General features: G+C 34.0%; 1 long non-coding RNA gene and 1 other non-coding gene across 2 annotated transcripts in view; both read left to right on the top strand.

Annotated features, from left to right (window-relative positions):
* LOC129525366 (uncharacterized) overlaps positions 1 to 25,584 on the top strand; it is a 313,689-nt gene that overhangs the window by 97,426 nt on the left and 190,679 nt on the right. The window lies entirely within an intron of this gene.
* On the top strand, positions 19,800 to 19,904 carry LOC115936341 (U6 spliceosomal RNA). Its single transcript, XR_004071837.1, has one exon. It is a non-coding gene; the product is annotated as a U6 spliceosomal RNA (small nuclear RNA).

A 25,584-nucleotide genomic window follows, 5' to 3' on the forward strand; every position in this document is an offset into this window, starting at 1 on the left:
CTATCTACTCTGAATCTTGAAAAGGGCTGTTCTCAGAGTAGGAGCTCAGTAAGTATATTTTTAAAGAATTAATGATGTACATTCCTTATTTCTTCTTTGATATTTTTGAAAAAATTAATTATGTATATCTCTGATTTCTTCTTTGAACTAAATTATACCAATTGGATTTTAATAGTGACTTTCTTACTTATAACACATATAACATTATCAGCACTATGGAATCTAATTAATATTTCTTCCTGAAGATGTATGTCTCTTTATTACATATGTGCATTTACGTTATCAGATTAAATTTTCTTTGCATAATTATTCTGGTAATACAGAATAATTAAATTTAGGTTGAAAGCAACAAGAATTATTTAAGGCTCATCATGTTTTTATTCAATATAATGTAATTTAACAAAGACCATATAATATTTTTGCAAAAATTATCATAAAAATTTATCTAGTAGACAGGAAATATATAGGCAATATATATTGAAATAATAAACCTAAATAAAATATATTTTTAATTTTTTTCTTATCTTTTTGGTGATGTTTTCTGACTGTAGTTACTAGCAGGATAAAACAATAAAAATGAACATCCTGTGTAAACTTCTTCCAATAAAAGCAGATGCTCTAGTTATGCATGCTGAATCAGGAGTATAGTGCAAACTCCAAGAATATCCCTCCATGGCAGTGAGATATAACTCTTATTTGGTGGGGAAAATTTAACAAGACACTTAAAATACTACAGGAAAAATATTCTCTCCAATAAAGTATTTTCAGAGTTTCAAATGATCTATTCCTCACTGGTTGCATGTAGACACACACACACACAGCACACACACACACACACACACACGAGTTAATAGTTCAGCAAGGAAGGCAAACTAGCTGCAGGTAAGATGACACTGAAGTAATGAAAGTTTCCCACGTAGTATAATAAAGAAAGTAGATTACATTAAATCTCCTTTAAAAACAGACATTATCTAGGAAAATAATCTAAAGGAAAAAAAAGTAAAAGGAATAGAATTTACATGCAGGAGACAGGTGAGAAATGGTAAGACAAAATATTAACTTCTTTAAGTATAAAATTCAGAGACAAAAAAATTTCAACAAGAGAATTTACTGTTAAATATAATTCACTACGACAAGATCTCAAAGATATAACGATAAAACAACAGAGATAAAAATGGAGATTGCAGAACTAAGAAAACAAACTGATAACCAAAATAAATCCATCAGATAAGTAATATATAAAGTAAAATTAAAAGAATGAGATAACTTAAAATTGAAAAATGAAGTTCCTCCTATAAATAGATTTGTATTTTATTAAATAAAACAATTCACTTGAAGTAATGATGAGGAGAAAGAAAGATGCAAATGCCAAAAATGTTCCAACAGAAACATTAGTAACAAACATTAATATTTAAAATATTTTTAAAGATATTATAATTTTAAAAATAGTTTTTGAGAGAAAAAAAAAATCTTCAGATTTAAAAGGCCAAACATATTTTAGAGAAAAAAAATCCATAATGAAAAAATTAAGCTATAGCTTTATTACATTATTGAAGGTCCAACATAAAATAAAAACATATGTTCAGAACCAAAGCAATGCAGTTAAGTCACCTCTAATGAGTGAAACAACATGGCTAGCCTTTCACTTCCAACGTAGCAACATGCAATGTCTACGTATAGTGGAAATGTATACAGCATATTGAGTGGGACAAAAAGAGCATCCTGATACTATCATACCAAGGCGATTTGTTATTTATATATAAACACAATAGATGAGCATTTGTAAATTTGAAAACAAAATCCAGGATTGAGTTGGCCACAAAATTCGGCTAATAGATAATGAGATGGCCATAATCAATGGCCTAACAACACCCAATGACAGAAGCCAGATGATTTATATGTATATGTGAGAGAAAGTGTGGCCCCCAAACTTTTTTACCTACTATAGTTGTTCAAGGATAAGGAACATGATAACTCAAGAATTGCAACACCAATAAGCCCTTCTTATAGGGACTGAGGCTGGTAGACATTAGTTAAGTTTAAACAACACAGCAATACATTAATATTCAGAACTTGGTTTAGATAAATTTGTAAAGAATGATGTTAGCATTTAATTCATTTATATAGGAAACTACAAAAAAATTACCGTTGGTAAACTATGTTTATAAAGGACAATATGAATGGTCTAAACTTCAACAGTCTGAAACATTAGACGAATTAAATTTTAGTCTTGGAGAAAGACAAAAAGGTGAAAATCCTTAAAACAGAGTTAAAACATTATAATATTAAATCCCACCATTAATTGTGATTTTTAAAATGTTTTCAAAATTTTAAATTATACAATGGTCATCTTGAAATAAAATATTCTATTGGAAATAGGCAACTATCTACACTAGTTTTGTCTAGTACAGTACTACATGTGGCTATTGAGCAGTTGAACTTTGGCTGGTTTGAGATGAGATGTCTTAAAGTGTAAAATAAACACTAGATTTCAAAGAGTTATATAAAAACAAGAATGAAAAACATTTCATTAGATACTTTTATGTTAATTAAGTATGAAATTATAGTATTTTCGATATATTGGATTAAGTATAATATATATTAAAACTAACTTCACCTGTTAGTTTTTATGCGGCTGAAATGCGGTTATAAGAAATTCATATTTATATGTTCTTCACATTATATTTCTATTGGACAGCACTAGACTGGACAGCACTATTGGACCTCAGAGATATTGTGGGTTTGGCTCAAAAAAGTGAATTACACATATTTTTGGGTTTTCCAGTACATAAAAAAGTTACATTTACACATATTGTGTCTATCGAGTGTGCAATAGTATTGTCTAAAAATGTACCTACCTTAATTTTTAAAATACTTATTGCTAAGATTACTAATAATCATTTGATCATTCAGAGAGCTGTAATCCTTTTGCTGGTGGAGGGAAGATCTTGACTCAATGCTGATGACTGCTGACAGATCAGCATGGTACTTGCAGAAGACTGGAATGACTGTGGCAATTGCTTAAAATAAGACAACAATTAAGTTTGTCGCATCAGTTGACTCTCTCTTTCACAAACGAATTCTCTGTAGCACGTGCTGATGTTTGATATCAGTTTACCTGCAGTAAAAGATATTTCAAAATTGGAATCAGTCCTCTCAAACATTGCTGCTGCTTCATCAACTAAGTTTATGAAATATTCTAAATCCTTTGCTGGCATTTCAATAATATTAACATTATCTTCACTAAGAGTAGACTCACCTCAAGAAAACATTTTTTTTTTCATTTGTAACAAGCAACTCTTCATCAATTCAAGTTTGTTCAAGAGATTGAAGCAATTCAGTCACCTGTTCAGGCCCCACTTCTAATTGTCATTATCTTACTATTTCCACCACATGTGTAGTTACTGCCTCCACTGAAATCTTGAACCCCTCAAAGTCATCCATGAGAGTTGGAATTAACTTCTTCCAAACGTCTGTTAATGTTGATATTTTGACGTCCTCCCACGAATCACAAATATTCTTTTTCACGTCTTGTACGGTGAATCTTTTCCAAAAGGCTTTCAGTTTATTATGCCCAAATCCATCAGAAGAATCACTATATATGACAGATGTAGGCTTACCAAAGGTATTTCTTAAATAATAAGACTTGAAAGTCAAAATTATTCTTCATCTATGGCTACAGAATGATTTTAAATCTATTCTGCAACACAGGCAGAATAGATTTAGCATAATTCTTAAGGGTCCTGGGATTTGGGGAATGGTGAATGAGCATTGGCCTCAATTAATGTCACCAGCTGCATTATTCCCTGACAAGAGAGTCAGCCTGTCCTTTGAAGTTTCGAAGCCAGACATTGAATTCTCTTCTCTATAAAGTCTGACGTGACATCTCCTTCCAACGTAAGGCTGTTTTATCTATGTTGAAAATCTGTTATTTAGTGTAGTCACCTTCTATATAACTTACCTTAGCTAGCACTTCTATATAACTTGCTGCAGCTTCTACATCAGCTCCTGTTGCTTCATTTTGCACTTCCATGTAATAAAATTGGCTTCTTTCCTTAAACCTCATGAACCAGCCTCTACTAGCTTCAAGCTTTTCTTCAGAGCTTCCTTACCTCTCTCACCCTTGGTAGAATGGGTAAGGCTTTGGCCTAAGGGAATGTCATTGCTGATTTGATCTTCTCTCTTGGCTACTAAAACTTTCTTCATATTAGCAATAAGGTTGTTTCACTTACTTATTCTTGTTTTTACTAGAGTAGCATTTTTAATTTTCTTTAAGAACATTTTCTTTGCATTCATAACTCAGCTAACTGTTGGGTGCAAGAGGCCTAGCTTTCTGCCTTTCATGGCTTTCAATATGCCTTCTTCACTAAATTTAATCATTTCTAGCCTTTAATTTAAAGTGAGAGATGCGATTCTTCCTTTCACTTGAACATTTAAAGGCCACTGTAGGGTTATGAATTAGTCTGATTTCAATACTGCTATGTCTTAGGGAATAGGGAGGTCCAAGGGAAAGGAAAGAGACTGGAATGGCCAGTTGGTGGAGCAGTCAGAACACACACAACATTTATTGGTTAAGTTAGCCATCTTTTTTTGTTTGTTTTTTGAGATGGAGTTTTGCTCTTGTTGTCCAGGCTGGAGTGCAATGGCATAATCTCGGCGCACCGCAACCTCTGCCTCCCGGGTTCAAGCTATTCTTCTGTCTCAGCCTCCCGAGTAGCTGGGATTACAGGCATGCACCACCACACCTGGCTAATTTTGCTTTGTTGTTGTTGTTGTTGTTGTTGTTAGTAGAGACAAGGTTTCTCCATGTTGGTCAGGCTGGTCTCCAACTCTCGACCTCAGGTGATCTGCCCGCCTCAGACTCCTAAAGTGCTGGGATTACATCCATGAGCCACTGCGCCTAGCCAGGTTAACCATTTTATACAACATGACTCATGGTGCCCCAAAACAATTATAATAAAAACATCAAAGATCACTAATCACAGATCATCAGAACAGATATAGTAAAGAGAAAATTTGAAATATTGCAAGAATTGTCAAAATATGACACAGAGACACGAGGTGAGCACCCAATGTTTGAATAATTATATCAGTGGACTTGCTGGATGCAGGGTTGCCACAAATCTTCAGGTTTTAAAAAACACAATGATACGTGAAGCACAATAAAGTGGAGAGCAATATAATGAGATATGCATGGATTTAATATGTGGCAGTGTTGTGCCTTTTCAAGATTTTTCAGGGAGGTTTTATATATATATATATATTAATTCTGAATGAACTCAAGAAATGAATCCAAATGATCCAATATAAAGATAACAAGAATAATAAGAAGATACTAAGATACAATGTTTTCTCATTTGATATTTGACTGTCCCAACTTCATATTATTGTAATGTCATATTATGCCAACATTTTGTTGATTGAATATCACTTCCACAGGAATCTACTGGTGAGAAACAAAATGAACAACACTTTAAATATGTGGTTTTTGTTATTTAACTTTTAAAATGTTATTTTCTAACTTCAGAACTGTTATTAATATGCTGTTTTGTTTTATATATTTTATATCAAGGATCATGTTTCCCATTATTATTATCTGCCATTATTTCTGAGAAGTTGCTATATTGAAGTCTTATTACCATTTACAGTTATCAATTGCAGCTTTGTTCTTCCAGACAAATTCTTAAAAAACAAACAAAAAAACGAATTATATTTTTATATCACCTATTTCTTCCTTAGTACCCCGTGGTTGAAGCACTGTGAATTCCCTTTACTTTCTTTACTCTAATAAAGCAAATTGCTTTAAGGTCACTTCCCAAACTAAATATCCTCACTTTCTTTGACGTTTATTAAGGTTTCAACTTGTTATTTTATCTTTTTGTTTTCTACATTTTGTGTCAACCTCCTTCTTCCTCTGAGAATCCATGTTTGGGTATGCTGTCTTCTTGGTACAAGTCCCGTAGTTTCATTCATCTCCTCTAAGATTATGACCTCTAATTCTGTATCCCTGACCTAAACTCTTACTGATCTCCAAATCTATGTTCATTCCTGATTCAAGGCCCTCTCTGTTTAAATGCATGTCAGCTCCAATTCGCTGTGCACAGAGATGAAGACAACTTGCTTTTGTAAGCCCATGATACTTTTCCTTTTCTATTAATAGCATTGCCATTCTGTACTTATGCAGACATTGAACTTGATAGATTTTACCCTTTCATCCCTCTTACCCACTCTGAAACCAAATCATTTTATAGTATATATTACCATTCAACTTTATAAGCTCCTGTTTAATTTGATTTTTGCCACCATCTTTGCTTCTCCTTATCTGGACAGTTGACATGATAAAAATAATCATTCAGTCTCTTGGCTCTTTTTCTCTTTTTCTCCTGGCTCTTTTCTCCAACTATTGGCCACTACCTCCAATAGTAATATGATACAGGGGTTACTGAATGTACTGACTCTGAAATTTGTCTTAATCTTTGTAGTACCTTCCCTTCCACCCATTAGTAACAATTTTCATACATTTATTTACATGAATATTGTTCAAATTCCTGCTAAATATAAATATGAATTGTGTCAACATATGGTTTTAGACACTTTAGTTTTCTTTGTATTGCTACTCTAACAAATTACCATGAATTTAGCAACTTAAAACAATGCACATTTTCTAACTCACATTTCTGAATGGTTTCTCTGCCCCAAGTTTCACAATGGCAAAACCAAAGTGTGGGCCTGCCATGCTCTTATGGGAAGACTGTTAGAATCTGCTTGCAAACTTACTCAGATTGTCACCTAACTTTCTTCTTTGTAGCTATAAGACTGAAGTCCCCATTTCCTTGCTGATTATCATTCTCAGCTTCTAGAGACCTCCTGCATTTCTTATTTGGAGGCCCCTCTATCTCCAAAGCTAGCACTGTGGGCCAAGTTAACTTTATACATCTTACTGACCTCCTCTTCTGCCTCGTGTCTCCTGCCTCCTCCTCTGTTGCATTGCTTTCCTCTTTCCTGCCAGGAAATGTTTTCTGCATTTCATGATCCAAGTGATTAGATTGGGCCCACTCAGATAATCAGAATAACATTCATATTTTAGGATCCACAACCTTAAAGCCATCTGTAAAATGTGCAGATCTTTGGAGTAGAAACATTTTTCTGCCTACCACAGACATATTCAGTTATATAGAGCAATTTTAGGATGAAAGATTAGTTTTGTAATCTAACCCATAAATGAAAACTTCAGAATCACTAGGAAAGAATGCACCATAGCAAAAGAAGTCAGCAACTGTTCATCAGTATAATATATTATATATTGCAGTGGAGAAATCTTTTCAAGGGCTCTGTAAACTCTGGTGATTGAACATGTAAGTTCTTTGGGAATAAAATAAAATAAAATAAAATAAAAATAATAAAAGCACTAATAAAATCCTCTGGAGCAGAAATTTGTGTAAATGAGAAATATTTTTCCTTCTCTAACACTTCTTTAAATACTAGAAGAAATTAATTTTCATTTATTTATTATACTTTCATAAGGATCCAAATGGCATTTCAGCACACCAGAAACCTCCAAGAGTATCTTCTGGGCTACAACTGCTGGCCAAGAAGGATCTGTTTTTCACTTTGCAAAAAACTTTCCCTATGTCAATGGCAGACAATATTTGTTTTCCTTTTTAAAATTAAGGAGAAAAAAAATATATAGCAAGTACAAACTTAACTTGATGTCTTGCCATATCTGATCCTAATAAATCTTTATATTCAGCAAACAAAATGCACTGCCTTAACTCCTCCCATAGGAGTGTGACATATTGATGGACAGAGTCAGACTCTGCAGAAGAGTCTTGTTCATAGAAATAGCAAAGCCTGGCTGGGTAAGTATTCCTATTTCCAGGCTCCCGAATTGCTGTGTTGGGGCAGTCTGACTTTCTATACCAAGAACATTTCTTGCCTATACCATTAGAGAGAAAATTTTATTTTGAGGATTACTCTCTCTATAAACCTTGACTCAATCACAGGTCCTTGGAACATTTCACAGGTCTGAATAGATCTCTCATAACCACATAGGTAACTTGGAATGAGTTTTACTTAAAAATATTTATGTGAGGATTAAATTTCCAATTTTGTACTGCCTCTCGGCTGGTTCCCAGTTGGATTCTCCAGACATAATCTTTTTATCCCTAAAGTTCCCATAACTTAGACATGATTTATTCAAAAAGCACCAAGGCCTTGAAGGCTGGATTTTTTTTTAAAGTTACTTGTATGTTTTTGTTGAAATATTTTTAATTTCTGCACTATTTTGGTCATGACCCATGAATATTCATGGGTGCATTCTCCCAGGACATGTATATTTTCTACAGATAACTGTAATTATAAGCAAAATACATTCCTTGCAGCCTTTTACAACATATAGTTCAAGTCCCAAGTAGCATTTCCTATGTTTTGGGTGACAGTCCACATGGACCATTGTATGCCCCCTCTCTTCAGAAATAAGATTAACTCTGCTTTAAAGAACCCAGAATGTTAAAGACATCCTTAATCTTCACCTCTTATATCCATCCTTTTACATATTTTTTGTTTATGGTGACTACCTTATTTCAGTCCAGGGTTTTTAGGATTTTCTGGAGAACTATGTAATTTTCCATCCATTTTAAATCTTAATCTCAGTGTCTAATAATTTGTCTTCCATTTTATGGCTATAATGCTTTATTTGAATAATTTCTTAATCTAACTATTGTAAATATTTTCTAGGCTCAATGTCTTTACAGGCATTTCATAAAAATAAATTAATACTTTATTAAGATATATTATCAGAAATCATGGAGTAAAATAATACACTCAATTTTTCATCTTTTAGTACACATTGCTAAATGATTCTCCAGAAATATTTTTAAAAGCTTCATTCTCACCAACCTGGTACAGAAATTTAATTTTTTATGAACTATTACATGCAATATTTATCATAACTATATTTTGTATTTTGTTTGTACCTAATTTCTTGTTTTATTTTTAGATGTTACAAGCAGTGGGAATTTTATAAATGTTCAAATTATTTTTATAGCGAAATAAAGAAATACACATTTTTGTTTACTGCAGGAGATTCTGTGACCTTAGCTTTAATACATTCCATATATACATATATATATGTATTCTAATAAAAATAAAATAAAAAGTCTAAACAGTAAAAAGCATATATAAAAGTTAAAAGCTAATTTTCTACCAAAAGTAAATTATATTTTTAGTGTATTTGAACTTGTTTCATTGTTAAGGGCAGTAAAAATAAATTATAGAAATAATTTTTTAAGATTTTTTTAATTTTATGTTGTACTTTATTTCAGTTAATATATGACTATGCTAAGTCCTTTAACTCAGTTATGTCAAAAGGGACTTTAATTGTAAAGAAAAACAATGGTACTTTATTAAGTATATTCAAATGATTAGAAGTCTAAGTATACTTGATTACAGTTACCTGGAGCACTTGAACTAGGGATTTGGGAAATGGCAGTCGTGCTATGTTTTCAAATAATGATATCACTATTATGTCTTTTCTCCATTATTGTTTCTGGAATAATTAGAGGCACAGTGGCTGTTCTGGATTATGATCTAGAAATGAATTGAGAGTGCTAAATTGCAAATTATTGTTAAACATTCAGGGACTAGAGGTCATAATCTTAGATGGAAGGTATTTAAAAGGGCATTTTAAAAGATAATAGCATAAAAATTGATAAGATGCAATATTAGACTTTCAAAGGCAGACCATGAGAAAATGAGTGCAGAGACAAGTGACTCCTTGCTAACTTTGTGTGCCGTGCGTGAAATCCCAAGAGGAAACATACATATAGTTTGCAATGTCAAGATTCATTGTTTGAAATTTAGTGACTAGTGCTAGCTTTTCGAAATGACTTTTTTCCCTTGTAACTTTTTAAAATTTCTTTCATTTATTTTCTTAGAAGCCTCAGAGGCTGACTTTTGAATCTGTAATTTTTCAGTGTTCCTTAGTTGTCAGGCACCCTCTCATTTAGTTCTTCTATGATATAACCATTAGTAAGATAGTCTGGTTAGAAATTATATCCAAGTTTGGAAGACTAAATGGTTTGCTCACATTCAAATATGGGAGAAGTAGAACTGAGATTTTAGCAACAATTTGTTGGGTTCAAAAGTCCACATTCATTTTGCCAAGTCATAAAGGCAAATGTACAAGAACTTGTTGTATCTACTTAAGGTTTCTATTCGGACTTCAGGTTGAGTAGCTCATGTCAAGATGAGAATGATAAATCCATTAATACCAAAAACATACTATTGCTAAAGGGGTATCTTATCTTTGCAGGACAATTACTTATTTACTTTTGGTTAGGTAATGGCATATATCATAACAAATTATTTCAGTCATCAAAATTAAGTCCAAGCATAATTTTTTAAAAACTTGCAGTTTTTTAAAAATTATAAGTGCATAACAGGTGTTTTTATTTACGGGGTACATGTAATACTTTCATGCAGACATACAGTATGTAATAATCACATCAGGGTAATGGAGGTATTCATTATCTCAAGCATTTATCATTTCATTGTGTTAGAAACATTCCAATTTCACTCTTATTTATTTTAAAATATACAATAAGTTATGGTTGACTATAGAGACCTTGTGCTATCAAATACAAGATTTTATTCATTTAATCTATATTTTTGCATTCATTAACCATCCCAAATTCCCCTGGCCCAATACCATTCTCATCCTCTGGTAGCCATCATTCTATTATCTATCTCCAGTTCAATTGTTTTGATTATTAATTCCCATGTATGAGTGAGAACATATACAATTTTTCTTTCTGTGCCTGGTTTATTTTATTTAACATAATGTTCTTCAGTTTCATCCATGTTGGATGGATTTTGTATTCTACAACTTTACTGAATTAGTTTACTAGTACTAATAGTTTTTTGGCGAAGTCACTACATTTTTCCAAATATAAAATCATATCATCTGCAAACAAGTGTAATATGATTTCTACCTTTCCAATTTGGATGCTCCTTTCTTCCTTCCTTCCTTCCTTCCTTCCTTCATTCCTTCTCTCTCTATTTATTTATTTATTTATTTATTTATTTATTTATTTATCTTTCTTTTTCTAAATTGCTCTAGCAAGAACTCCCAGTACTATAATAAATGACAATGTTGAATGTGGGCATCTTTCTTCCAGATCTTAGAGGAAAGTCTTTTTTCTCATTCAATATGATACTAGCTGTGGATATGTTATAGACCGATTTTCTTGTGTTGAGGTATGTTCCTTTTATACCCAGTTTTTAGAGCTTTTATCACAAAAGGATGTTGAATTTTATTGAATGTTTCTCCAGCATCAATTGAAACAATTGGATGTTTTTTGTCCTTCATTCTCTATATGCCAGTATACATGCATATTCTGCATATGGATTCCAGTTTTCCCAACATCGTTAACTGAAAAGACTACCCTTTCCCCAGTGTATGTTTTTGGCATCTTTGTTGAAAATGAGTTCACTGTAGACAGTAAATTTGTTCCTGGGCTCTCTATTTTGTTCCATTGGTCTATATGTCTATGGTATATCACATTGATTGATTTGTGTGTGTTGAACCATCTTTGCATCCCTGGGATGAATCCCATTTGGTCATAATAAACAATCTTTTTAATGTGTTTTAATTGGTTTGCTGAGAATTTTGTTGAGATTTTTTGCATCTATTTTCATCAGATATATTGGCCTTAACTTTCTTTTTCTGTTGTGTCTTTGTCTGATTTTAGTTTGGGGATAATACTGACCTCATAGAATGAGTTTGGAAGTATTTTATCCTTAATTTTTTGGAATAGTTTGAATAGGATTGGTATTAATTCTTCTTTAAAGATTTGGTGAACTTCAGCAGTGAAGCCAGCAGGTCCTTGGCTTTTCTTTAACAGGAGTCTTTTTATTATGGCTTTAATATCATTGCTTGTTATTGGTGTATGTACATTTTGAATTTCTTTATGATTCAATCTTGGTATGTTGTATGTGTCAAAGACTTTGTTCATTTCTTCTAGGTTTTTCCCTTTTTTCCACAAGTAGTTGCCTACAGTAATCTCTAATAAATCTTTAAATTTCTGTGGTCCGTGGTAATGTCTCCTTTTTCACCTCTGATGTTATTTATTTAGGTCTTCTCTGTTTTTATCTTAGCCTGGCTAAAGGAATTTCAATTTTTTTTTCAAAAAAAACAACTTTTCATTTTGTTGACTTTTTGGTTTCTTTTTTTTTTTTTTTTTTTTTTTTTTTTTTTTTTTGAGACCGAGTCTCGCTCTGTTGCCCAGGCTGGAGTGCAGTGGCATGATCTCGGCTCACTGCAAGCTCCGCCTTCTGGGTTCACGCCATTCTCCTGCCTCAGCCTCCCGAGTAGCTGGGACTACAGGCGTCCGCCACTGCACCTGGCTAATTTTTTGTATTTTTAGTAGAGACGGGGTTTCACTGTGGTCTCGATCTCCTGACCTCATGATCCGCCCGTCTCTGCCTCCCAAAGTGCTGGATTACAGGCATGAGCCACTGCGCCTGGCCCAACTGACTTTTTTGTTTCAATTTCATTTATTTGTTCTCCAATCTTTATTATTTCTTTCCTTCTTCTAATTAAGAATTTGGCTTGCTCTTGCTTTTCTAATTCTTTAAGCAACATCATTGGGTTGTTTATTTGAAATTTTTCTACTTTTTGATGTAGGTGCTTATTGCTATATGCTTTTAATGCTGTTTTTGCTATCTCCTATAGATTTGGTATCTTGTATTTTCAATTGTATTTGTTTCAAGAACATTTAAAACTTCCTTCTTTATTTCTTTATTGAGCCATTGGCCATTTAGCAGTATATTGTTTAATTTTCATGTATCTGTATAGTTTCCAATGTTTCTTTTCTCATTGATTTCTAGTTTTATTATATTTTGGTCAGAGAAGATACTTGATAGGATTTTATTTGTAAAAATCATTTTAAGACTTGTTTTATGGCCTATCAAATGGTCTATCATTGAAAATTATCCAAGCGATGAGGAAAAGAGTATGTGTTTTATAGCTGTTGATATCTATTGGTAAATATCTATTAGATTCATTTGGTTGTATAGTTCAGATTAAGTCCAATGTTTATTTGTTTACTTTCTGTTTGAATGATCTATTCAATGCTGAAAGTGGGTATATTGGTTTGTTCTCACGCTGCTATAAAGAACTACTTGAGACTGGATAACTTATGAAGAAAAGAGGTTTAAATGACTCACAGTTCCACAGGCTGTACAGGAGGCGTGGCTGGGGAGGCCTCAGAAAACTTACAATCATGGCATGGCAGAAGGCAAAGGGGAAGCAAAGCACATTTTCACATGGTCAGCAGGAGGGGGAAAGAGAGGGAGAGAGGGGGAGAGAGAGAGAGGGAGAGAGGGGGAGAGAGAGAGAGAGAGAAGGAGGAAGTGCTACACTTTCAAACAACCAGATCTCATTAGAATTCCATGACGAGAACAGCAAGGGGGAAAACTCTGCCCCCCATGATTCAATCGCCTCCCACAAGGCCCCTCTTCCAGTACTGGAAATTACAATTCAACATGAAATTTGGGTGGGGACACAGAGCCAGACCATATCAATGAGGTATTGAGGTTCCCAGCTATTTATTGAAGGGGTCTATCTCTCTTTAGTTCTAATAATATTTGTTTTATGTATCTGGGTACTCTAATGTTGGCTGCATATGTACTTACAATTGTTATATCCCTTTCTGAATTGACCCCTTTATCATTATGTGGTAATTTTCTTTGTACTTTTTTATAAATTTTGCCTCAAAATTTATTTTGTGTGGTAATAGTGTAGCCACTTCTGCCTTTTTTGATTTCCATTTGTATACAATTTCTTTTTTTATTTTTTAATTTTCATTCTATGTGTTTCCTTATGGTTGAAGTTAATTTCTCATAGTCAGCACAGAGTTGGGTTTTGATTTTTATCCATTTAGCCACTCTATGCCTTTTCACTGGACAGTTTAGTACATTTATATTCAATGTTATTATCGATAGGCAAGGACTTGCTACTGTTATTTTGTTATTTGTTCTATGACTATCTCGTGGTCTTCTTTTTTCCTTCCATCTTTCCTGTCTTCCTTTGTGCAAAAGTGATTTTCTCTGGTAGTATGTTGTTATTTCTTGCTTGTGTGTATGTGTGTATCTGTTGTAGGTGTTTTTATTTGAGATCACCATGAGGCTTGCAAATAACATAACCAAGTATTTTAAACTGATGATTATTTAACTCTGATTATAAAACAAACAAGCAAAGAGAAAACTAATAAAAATTCAGTTGAGCCCCATTACTCCTTGCTTTTTAACTTTTAGTTGTTTCTTTTTTTGTCTTTTTATACTACCTATCCCTTTAAAAAGTTGTAGCTACTATTTTGATAGGTTTTTCTTTTAGTTTTCCTTTTTTTTTTTTGTTTTCCTACTCAGGATATGAGTGGCTTACACACTAAATTATAGTGTTAGAGAATTCTGTATTTGTGTACTTACTGTTACCTTTGAGTTTTGCACCTTCAGATGATTGCTTATTGCTCTTTAATGTCTTTTTCTCTCAGATTGAAAAACTTCCTTTAGCATTTTCTGTAGGAGATATCTGGTGTTGAAAAAATCCCTCAGCTTTTGTTTGTCTGGAAACCTTAATTTTTTTCTTCATATTTCAATAATATTTTCAGTGGATATAATATTCTAGGAAAAAAAATGTTGTGTTTCTTCAGCGCTTTAAATATGTCATGACACTCTCTTCGCCTGTTAGATTACCACTGAGAAGTCTACTGCCAGAAGCATTGAAGCTCTGTTATGTGTTATTCCTTTCTTTTCTTTTGCTGCTTTTAGAAACTGTTCCTTTTCCTTGACCTTTGGGTATTTGAGTATTAAATGTCTTTAACTGGTCTTATTTGGGTTAAATCTGCTAGTATTCTCTTACCTTCTTGTGACTGAATATTAGTATCTTTCTCTAGGTTTAAAAATTTCTTAGTTATTATTTCTTGGAATAAATTTTCTACCCCAGTCTCTTTTTCTACCTTCTCGTCAAGACCAATAACTTTAATTTTTTTAATTTAACGTTACTTTTTAGATCTTGTAGGCATGCTTCCTTCTTTTTTCTTCTTTTTTTCCTTTTCTGACTGTGTAATTTTATATAGCCTATCTTCAATCTTACTAATTATTTCTTCTGCTTGATCAGTTGTGCTATTAAGAGGCTCTAATGTGTTTTTCAGTTTCATTTGATTTTTTTCAGCTTCAGAATTTCTCCTTTTTTATTATTATTTTAATCTGTGTTAAATCTCTCTGAGATAGGATTCTGAATTTCTTCTCTGTGTTATGCAGTTCATTGAGCTTTCTCAAAATAACTATTTTTATTTATTTGTCTGAAATATCACATATCTTTGTCATTCCAAAATTCATCACTGATGTCTTATTTGGTTCCTTTGGTGAAGTCATGTTTTCCTGGATATTTTTGATGCTTGCGGATGTTTGTTGATTATTGGGCATTAAACAGTTTAAACAGGCATTTAATTTAATCTTCATTGTCTGAGCTTGTTTGTACCCATGGTTTTTAAGAAGGTCTTTTAGATATTTGGGAATATAGTTTTGTGAATGATATCTTTGGTCACTGCAGCTGTAGCTGCTCTAGGGAGCACCCGAAGCCCAGTAACAACGTGACTGCTGCAGACTCATAAAGGTATTTACTGCCTTGGTGGGCTTGGGTTAGATCCAAGAGAATTATCTGGATTACCAGGCAAAGTCTCTCATTTTCTTTCTTCACTTTCCCCCCTAACAGAAGGAGTCTCCATCTCCATGCTGGGCTCTCTGGTTTTGTTGGAGGGGTGATGCTAGCACTCCTGTGGCCACCACAGCTGGGACTGTGCTGGATCACACCTTAAGCCTGCACAGTAGACACAGGCTTGGGTCTCACCCAAGGCTTATGGTGACTACTGCCTGGCTACCACTAATGATTATTCAAGGTCCACAGGCTCTCTACTCAGCAGGTGGTGCGTCCTACCAGGACACTGTCTTTCCCTTGAGGGCTACAGTTTCTCCTTTGGTTCAGGGGCAGGGTAGGAAGAGGTTGGGGTGGGGGGGGGTGGGCGGTGTCTGAAAATGTGATCTAGGAGCAAGGGCCTAGAATTGAGGGCTTCAGAAATCTGCTTAGTGCTTTACTATGGTTGAGCTGGTACCCATAGGTGCCAGCAAAAGTTCTCTTTACTCTTTCCTCTCCTTTCCATAAATGATAGGAGTCTTTCTGAGAGCTGCACTGTCTGTAGTTAAGGGAGGGGTGACACAAGCTCTCTCGGCTGTCACAGCTTGTGTCTCACTGAGTTGTGTGCACCTCAAGTCCACTGGCTCCAGGTCCAACACAGCACCAGGATTTGTCCAAGGACTGTAGTCCCTGTGGTCTGATTGCCTTTCAGATCTACTCATGACCGCTTGCATGGCACTTTAGCTCTCTAGTGGGGCTAGGCTGAACTCAGGTCTTTACCACTGGAGCAGAGGAGTATGTTTCTCTGGGTTGTCTTATTCTAAATGCTCCCTCTCTAGGCATTGGCAAAATTCTGCCCTATGTCGTGTTCTGCTGTGACAGGGCAGCACTGAGTTTCATTAAAAAGTCCCATACCCACTTCAGTCTCCCTCCCCAAAGCAGACAGTTCTGTCCCCACACATGCTACTGAGAGATGGGGGAAGATGGTGTAAGCAATGCCAGCCTGTCTTTCCTACCCTCTTCAGGGTCTTTTCTTTTTTTTTTTTTGATGTGATGTTAAAACCAGATACTGTGGTCCTCACCTGATTTTTGGCTCTTATGAAGGTGCTTCATTGTGTAGATAGTTGTTCAATTTGGTGTTTCTGCAGGGAGAGTGATTGCTGGAGAGTTCTATTTGGTCATCTTGCTTTGCTCTCTCAAAACATGATTTTTTAACCTGCTTTTTTCTATTATTATTATTTACCTCATATCATAGTGAAACAAATCCAATCCAATAATCTCATAAACTGTATTTTTAAATAAACATAGAAATAGGTCCTTAAAGCTCGAAGCTTACATTTGTTTTATCTGAGTTTCTTCCTCAGGAAATGAGAGTCAGCCCACTCACAAAAGGTATCAAAGAAGTGAAACTCACCAGATCACCACATCTAGACAATGAGCGCTGGACAATGAGCTGCATTCATGGTAAATGCTTCCTTGGCCCTCTCTGGTTCCTGTTTTCTTATTCATTGTTACGTTTCTTCTCTGCAACATAAGCTTCTCGTTTGGGTCAATTAGGAAGATGGATTTGAGACTGATCTCCCATCTCTTTTGCTGCAGCACCCAATTAAACCCTGCTTCCTTGGCAATAATTGCTGTCTCAGTGATTAGCTTTCTGTGCCATGAGCAGCTGGACCTAGACCAAACCTCAGGTGTTTACTAGTTCTTATACATACTGAGTGACTTGTGCTTACCTGAAAGCCCTGATGTCACCAACATTTTCTACTCCCTAGGGCTAAAATGCTTCCTTCTCTGCAATCTCCAAACAGGGCCTATCACCAACTATCTCCCAGTTAACTTCTACTCATCCTTCAGGTTTCTTTTTCCTGAGGTAATTGCTCCTCCTCTGTGATATTTCATACTCATCCTTATTGTACCGCTTAATATACTGAATTTTAATTTTCTATTAACTTTTCTGTCTTTCCCAGTAGAATTTGCATACTTGAAGGGCAGGGTCTTCCCTTAATCATGATTGCAATCCACACTGATTAAAGGCTGGCATATAGCAGGTATTAAACACACACACACACACACACACACACACACACTGATTGAATGGATTATTAAATAAATAGGCAAACCAATTCTACTTAAAATGTACCCTCCCTATGAATGTTTCTACCCTCTCTGTGAATGTTATACTCTAGGTCTTTTAAATCTAATCATTTACAGTGACCTCTTTTTTATTAATCTCTTGTATTCACGTATAAAGACTCAGTCAGTGTTCTGTTAAAAAACATTTTTACTCATTCTTTTTACGATGGTCATTATTCCTGCTAGTTGTATCAAGAATATTTGGATTATAGTATTAGTTTTACAGCGTTTTTTCTTCTACTTAAGGCTTTTCCCTTTATTATTAATTCTGACATATTATGCCATTTTTGCATTGCTATAAAGAAATACCTGAGACTGAATAATTAATAAGAAAAGAGGTTTAATTGGCTCACAGTGCTGCAGGCTGTGAGGCATAATGTCAGTACCTACTTTTTGGGAGGCCTTAGGAAGCTTACCATCGTGGCTGAAGGCAAAGGAGAAGCAGGTACATCACATAGAGAAAGCAGTAGTAAGAGAGAGAATGATGTGCTGCATAGTTTTAATCAGCCAGATCTCAGGACAAGTCACTCACTATGGTGAAGACAGCACCAAGCGAATGGTACTAAACCATTAATGAGGAATTGACACCCATGATTTAATCACCTCCCACTAGGCCTCACTTCTAATACTGGGGATTGCAATTTAACATGAGATTTGGGTGGGGACATATATCCAAACTATATCACTTGTAGAGTTAAGTGAGAGTATAATATCTCTTGGTATATTAAGTTAGAGATAGGACAGCTGAGAGATTTAAAACATTAAACTGGGCTTTTTCCAGCCATGCTAGGCCATGTGATCCTAGTAGAAAAGCCTAATGGAGCATCCTTACTCTAGATTGGACTTCTAATAGGTTTTACTTTAGGAGGAAGCATGAAACAGTTGGACCCTCTTAGGGTCAGCAGCTCAGCTTCAAATAGTCTCAATCTCTGAAAGTGGATTAAGATGATCCTGGATTGAATATGTTCACAGAAGAACTATCTGGACTACAACAGCATTCTAGATTTCCTAGGTCTTCCTGAGCTATTATTTTAGGAGGGGTGACTTTTGATACCCAAAAGATATGAGTAACCCAAAAAATATCTGGAAGTAGAACATTTTAAATTCTATAATTTAGGTATCAAATGTCTCTAAGTGAAAAAAAAGCGTGGGGTCTCTTAAAATCAGAAGGAACGCTAGTGTAGCTGGATCAGAGTGAGGAGAGAAATTCACAGACATAGTCAGGGGCTAGGACAGGCAAGACTTTGTAGGACACAGGAGGGAGTAATGGATTTTCTTCTAAAAGTTAAGGGAATCTGTGGAAACGGATTTGTGAAAGGATGGAACCTGACTGGCCTTGCATTTTGTTTTTTGGTTTTGGGTTTTGTTTTTTTTTTTTTTAAAGAATATTACTATGATCATTATGTGGAGAAGACTATAGAGCAGGATTCCTCAAGTTAGGCACTACTGACATTTGACCAGGTAAATTTTTGTTGTGTAAGTAGGTTTCATGCATTGTATTGTGTTTAACAGTATCTCTAGCCTTAACTTAATTGATGGTAGTAGCACCCCAGTACATTTGACAACCAAAAAAATCTACAGATGTGTTAAATGTCCTTGGCAAATAGAGGGTCACATTCACCCCCAGTTGAGATTAAATTGCTATAGAAATTAAGGATGGAAGCAAGCAGATTGATAAACATGCTATTGTAGTAGTGCTAATACAAGTGTTTGATCTAAGAGAATAGTAATGGAAATGATTAAAAGTAGTTGAAGTTGGTGGATTTGAGATACGGTCTGAAAGTAAAGAGGACAAGTCAAGTTGGTATCAAATTTGGAGTATGAGAGAAAGAGGAAAGTTCTGTAGTGGAGCTGGGGATCTCAAAATTGTATTGTGCTGTAGACCACTTAGTCAGTTTGATGAAGTATATTGATGTTTCTCAAAATATCAATGAACAAATATAATATATAATATTAAAAATGGCATCAATACTTGCTTCAGCAGCACATATACTAAAATTGGTATGATAGAAGATTAACGTGGACATGGCCCCTGCACAAGGATAACATGAAAATTCATGAAGCATTTTATATAAATAGTTTTTTGTTTTTTTTTTTGAGACAGAGTCTTGCTCTGTGGTCTAGGCTGGAGTGCAGTGGCGTGATCTTGGCTCACTGCAAGCTCCGCCTCCCGGGTTCACATCAGTTTCCTGCCTCGAGTAGCTGGGACTACAGGTGCTCACCACCACCCCCAGCTAATTTTTTGTATTTTTAGTAGAGATGGGGTTTCACCGTGTTAGCCAGGATGGTCTCAATCTCCTGACCTCGTGATCCGTCCACCTCAGCCTCCCAATGTGCTGGGATTACAGGCATGAGCCACCGTGCCTGGCTTATATAAATAGTTTTTACAATCAAATATATTGAAATAAAGTTATCAAAATATTTTAAATGATAAGATATAGCAATAAGTGTAATAACTGTAGTCATTTTAAAGTCATTAATATATAAAATATATTTTGAGGTTTCTACTGTAACAGTCACATTTTATATGTACATTTCTCTGATTTCTGTTAGGAATAAAATCACAAGTGCTGCTAATGCAACTGTTGGCTTTGCTCTATCTATAATGGTAGGAAATACTAATATTAATTAGAGGTAAGTAAAATAAAGATATAACACGTTTTTATTCAAATCCATGGATCTCCTGATTTTTATTCAAGGACACTGCATTAAGAACCACTGCTCTGGAGTGGCTTGTTTATATCAGAATGTTCACTCACGTTCTGTGTGAAGTGTATAAATTGTTTGTGAAATAGTTTTTACTGAAATCCTCAACCAGGAATAATCAATTAAGCAAGGTCCCCAATTCTGTTTAGTACATGTTTTACTATGCTCTTTGATACAAGTTGTTTCCAAACTTCATTATTTTCACTCAGTTTCCAACAAAGCCTTCAGTTTACTTAAGTTTATGAGGGACATGAAATTGTACTGTTTAAATTAAGATCTGAATTGAAATCATATGTCCATGAGGCACCTACAGAAAATCTTATTAGAAATCTAAATACATTCTTAGTAATTACTATGATCTTTAATGTTATATTAGTACATTCTATATTCTTTTATGCTATAATAAATAAAAATGTTTTCATAAAGTATACTTCTGTTATTTTTCTTATACATAATTTGTTTTATTCATAAATTTTTCTAAGGCATTGAATTTATAATCCCTCCAGAGAGAAAACATAACTGTCTGAGAGAGCACAGATTTTAATTGTCAAGTGATATTTGGATATGTTATAAATTATTAAAAATTGACTTTTATTGTTCTAAAAAGAATCTAAAGGATCTAATTCTTTTTAGATTTTTGAACTATGTACCAGAAAGTGCTTGATGCTGTGATATACTAAAAATGCAATATGCTTTGCTACTTTCTCCTTCAGCAATTCCCCACAATCTGTAGGCAATCTTGAATAGTGAATCCCAGGAAATTTTCAGCTTGAGCTACTCAGCCTCATTGTCAAGTGATTGCCAATTAGGAGAAAAATTTTGTAAATGTTGGCCTGTGAAGTTAAATGAAACTTCGTGAGGATTGTTCCAATTTAGAGGCACACTCAACACCTGCTGCTTTTTTGAAATAATTAACATCATTTTGGAGTTTCCATGAGCCTGCTCAATGGGCTGCAGACAGATGTGTGGATCAGATGTCACCTAGCGCAGCTGGAGCTGCCAAGTTAACACATACATTTTTTGTTCCATCTTCTTTCCTTGTCTACACAGCTGTAGTTTTCAGTACACTGGGTTATGGATCAATTTTCATTTTAGTTGAAGGCTCATCAGATGTAGACAGATCATCATCATTTATTTGTGCTGACGTGAATTTTGTTCACATTCTCCTAGGACTCTGTATTTACACATCTCAATAATAGGGCTCATGAAAAACAAATGCTTCCCAAATGAGGAAAATCTTTAACAATTTAAGACAATAGATGAAGATCTTTCATGAGTTTATTGTACACATCTTTCAATTTTTTTATTGTTTTGAAATATTTCAAAATAAAATGTTTGGAGAAACCATTAAAAGGCTTTAGTAGGCCAGACACGGTGGCTCATACCTGTAATCCCAGCACTTTGGGAGGCTGAGGCGAGTGGAGTACCTGAGGTCAGGAGCTTGAGACCAGCCTGGCCGACATGGTGAAACCCCATCTCTACTAAAAATACAAAAAAATTAGCTGGGCATGGTGGCAGACACCTGTAATCCCAGCTACTCGGGAGGCTGAGGCTGAACCCGGGAGGTGGAGGTTGCAGTGAGCTGAGATTGTGCCATTGCATTCCAGCCTGGGCAACAAGAGCAAAACTCCATCTCAAAAAAAAAAAAAAAAGGCTTTAGTAAAGCTTAATTTTCTTTTTTATTGCTAAAAGTCCTACCTATTTATACAAAAATTTGGAAGGAAGCATAGAGCCATGTTTAACGGAATGCTTCTTTTACATCTTCCACAATCACATAGTAATTTTATATTTTTTTCAAAATTGCAAAATACTGTAACTTTATGGTCTACTTAACAACCTTCAATTCATCTTCACTTATGAGAAACAACATAGGCAAAAGTAGGTAGACACCAAAGGAAAGAAACATGTTAAAATATCATTCTTGCACAGGTGAAATGGGCTATCACCCAGACTTTCCTGGACAGCTAACTTTTAAATGTTAAGCATTTTCAAAACAATGATTCCAGATATTTGTTAGGTAATTTGGCTACCCCAGCATTTCAGTTCATTTAAGTTTTTTTATTAACTTGCTCATTTCATTTTCAGAAAGCTTAGTCTAGATATTCAGTGAAAAAGAACTTCATTAATCTCTCGATAACAGGCAGCAAGACAGTACACTAGTACACCAGACCTAGGAATCAGAAGACCTGAGTTCAGTTTTTATGTCTGACATGATCTGTGTGACCTTGACAAGAGTCTCTCAGACTACAGGTTTCTAATGGTAAAACAGGGAAGCTAGCAAAAATAATATCTATGTTTTGCCTTATTCTAAAGCAAAAATTAAAGAAAATTAATCTTTCTTTTCAATCATAAACTGACTTCCTCTGAAAATATTTATTGTGTTCTGTTACTTTCAATTTTATTCCAGCACACTTTGATTCCCAGTGTTTTTTATTTCAATCTGGATTAAAGATGCTTTCTGCCTGGAGCTGCTCTATTGCAAATATAATTATATGAATATATATTGTATGTATGTACTATGAATATAATTATATAACATAGAGCTATATATTTTATAAACATTAAATTATAAATCTAAATATGAATATATTTATCTTTGATAATCTATTAAATATAATAAATCATAATATATGTAAGTATATTAAATGTTAAATATGATGCTTATATTCATATTTATATTTATAATAGATATAATTTGGACATATATTTTATATGTTATAAATATATAATATTTCTAGGTTAATATATAAAAATATGTATTATATATTGTACATTACATATGTATTTGTGAGTGGAAGAATAGGATATTTTGTTTTCATTTAAGGTCATACATTTTGCAATATCTTCCAATAGCAAAATCCTTTTGGTTTTATTAGTATAATGCTCAATATTTCATGACATATTTTGTTAGTATTACATAAAATATGCAAATAATCTTTTCCTAGCTTTTTAAGTATTAGGTATACTTTTGTCTCAGGTCCTTGGAACTAAAAATCCCTGTCTCAGTGAAGTCATTGAATATTACATTCAAAGAGAATATTTAACTGATAATCTTCCTTACTTATTAGATATCCTTAAAATTATCATTGACCATGTACAGTGAACATTAAATATATAATATCTTAGAATCGAATCCCAAGCATATGGAGGGGCAATACATTGAATGTTTTGTGGCTTGTATTCTGGAATTTAATAAAATATTAATAAAACATATTTTATCAATATGAATTCATTTTCAATGAATATAGTAATTACAAATTTGGTTATAAAAGAAAACTGAAAAAGTACAATATATTCTAGTCATTTTTCCTTAGAAAAGTTGAATGTGTATTTTTATTTTTGTACATTTTTATTTTTGGGAGTCAAAAATTTTACTTGGTGCTCCTGGAAGCAGTGCTGGGTTTGAAGTCAGAAACATAGGAATACTGAAAACACCAATATTCACTTGGAGACCAATCTTGCTTTGTTCAATTCTGTTTGGAATAATTCTACAGAACCCCAAATTCAAACTAGGTACCATATGTGCAGTTGATGCCAGACAGTGACATGCAGGTGCTTAGAGTTAGACAAAAATTTATTCTATTTGGTCAAGCTGAGAAGGCGGAAAAACAAGATCTCTCGAATTATCTTTAAAAAATGAAAGTGGGGAATTTTTATATAGCTAGTGAGTAAAGGAGGGGGAATCTCAGGGAACCGAGGAGAAAGTCTGTTTCTTCAATCTCAGATAACACATTGAACAATCAGACTTCTGGGCATGAGCAGATGGCTGACTTCCGTAAAGATATTCATTCTTTCTGCAAATGTTTTTTATAACACTGAAGTTATATCCTGCTGCCTGACAAAGAACAGTCCATCAGCAGTTTATCATCATATTGTGGGAACAAGGGATGTTGGACAGAAAGAGAGTGGTTAACATGTCAAAGTGGGCAAGGGCCTAATCAGAATTTTCATTATGAAAACGACTAATAATTCTGGGGTACTGAAATCTCAAGGGGCCTAGTTACAATAATATATTGTTTAATGTGAAAATATAATTTTCATAGTATGACACTGATAAGGCCTAACACTCAACATGAAGAGTACATAAACTTTTATTCTATTTAGTCATTTATCAGTTTAATTTCCATTACGTAACCAGCTTCTTCATGCAATATCATTTCTTAAGTACAGTTGTTTGGTCCCAGGGCCTCCCTCAGACACCAAAATTTGAGGATATTCTTGTTCTTGATATAAAATAGGCCAGTATTTGCATATAACTTATGCACATCCTTCCTTGTACTTTAAATCATCTATAGATTATTTGTAATAACTAATACTATGTAAATGCTGTGTAAATAGTTATCATGTTGGATTGTTATGGAATAATGACAAGAAAAAGGTCTATATATGTTCAGTACAGAGACAATTTTTAACTTGAATATTTTTGATCCAGAGTTGATTGAACCACAGATGTGGAATCCACAGGTTTGGAGGGCCAACTTTATACTCTCCGTTGTTAGAACTGTGTGAAGTTGTATATTTAAAAAGTAACCCTATGGTTATTTATGTATAAAAATTTACTGAGTAGACTTTGAATTTAATCTTTTTTTCTCTCAGAAGAATAACATGTCATTATGTTTATTTTCTAGAAAAACTCTCTTTTTCTCTCCCTTCTTGTTTAATATTTAAATGGTATATGTTACTCCCATTCTTCAACATATTTTAATATTAACTTATCAGTGGTAGTTTAAATAATTTTTTCATCTTTGAATCTCCATAATTTATAAGTGTCTGCTACATGGCAGGTAATCAATAATGTGTCTTAATAATAAATTTATATATTTATATGCATAGTCTGAAAAAATATGGATGTAATTTTTCCCTCCAAAATGCATCTATTGAAGCACTATGTGACTGTATTTAGAGATAGGGCTTTTGAGAGGAATTAAGTTTAAATGAGGTCATAAGGACAAGGTCCTAATGCAGTAGAATTGATGTCCCTATGAAAAGAGGAAGAGAGAGAGATTTCCCTCACTCACTTTGTGAGGACACAGTGAGAAGGCTGTCTGAAA

The sequence above is a fragment of the Gorilla gorilla genome, chromosome 9 (assembly GCF_029281585.2).
Source record: "Gorilla gorilla gorilla isolate KB3781 chromosome 9, NHGRI_mGorGor1-v2.1_pri, whole genome shotgun sequence".
In the NCBI taxonomy this organism is placed as follows: domain Eukaryota; kingdom Metazoa; phylum Chordata; class Mammalia; order Primates; family Hominidae; genus Gorilla; species Gorilla gorilla.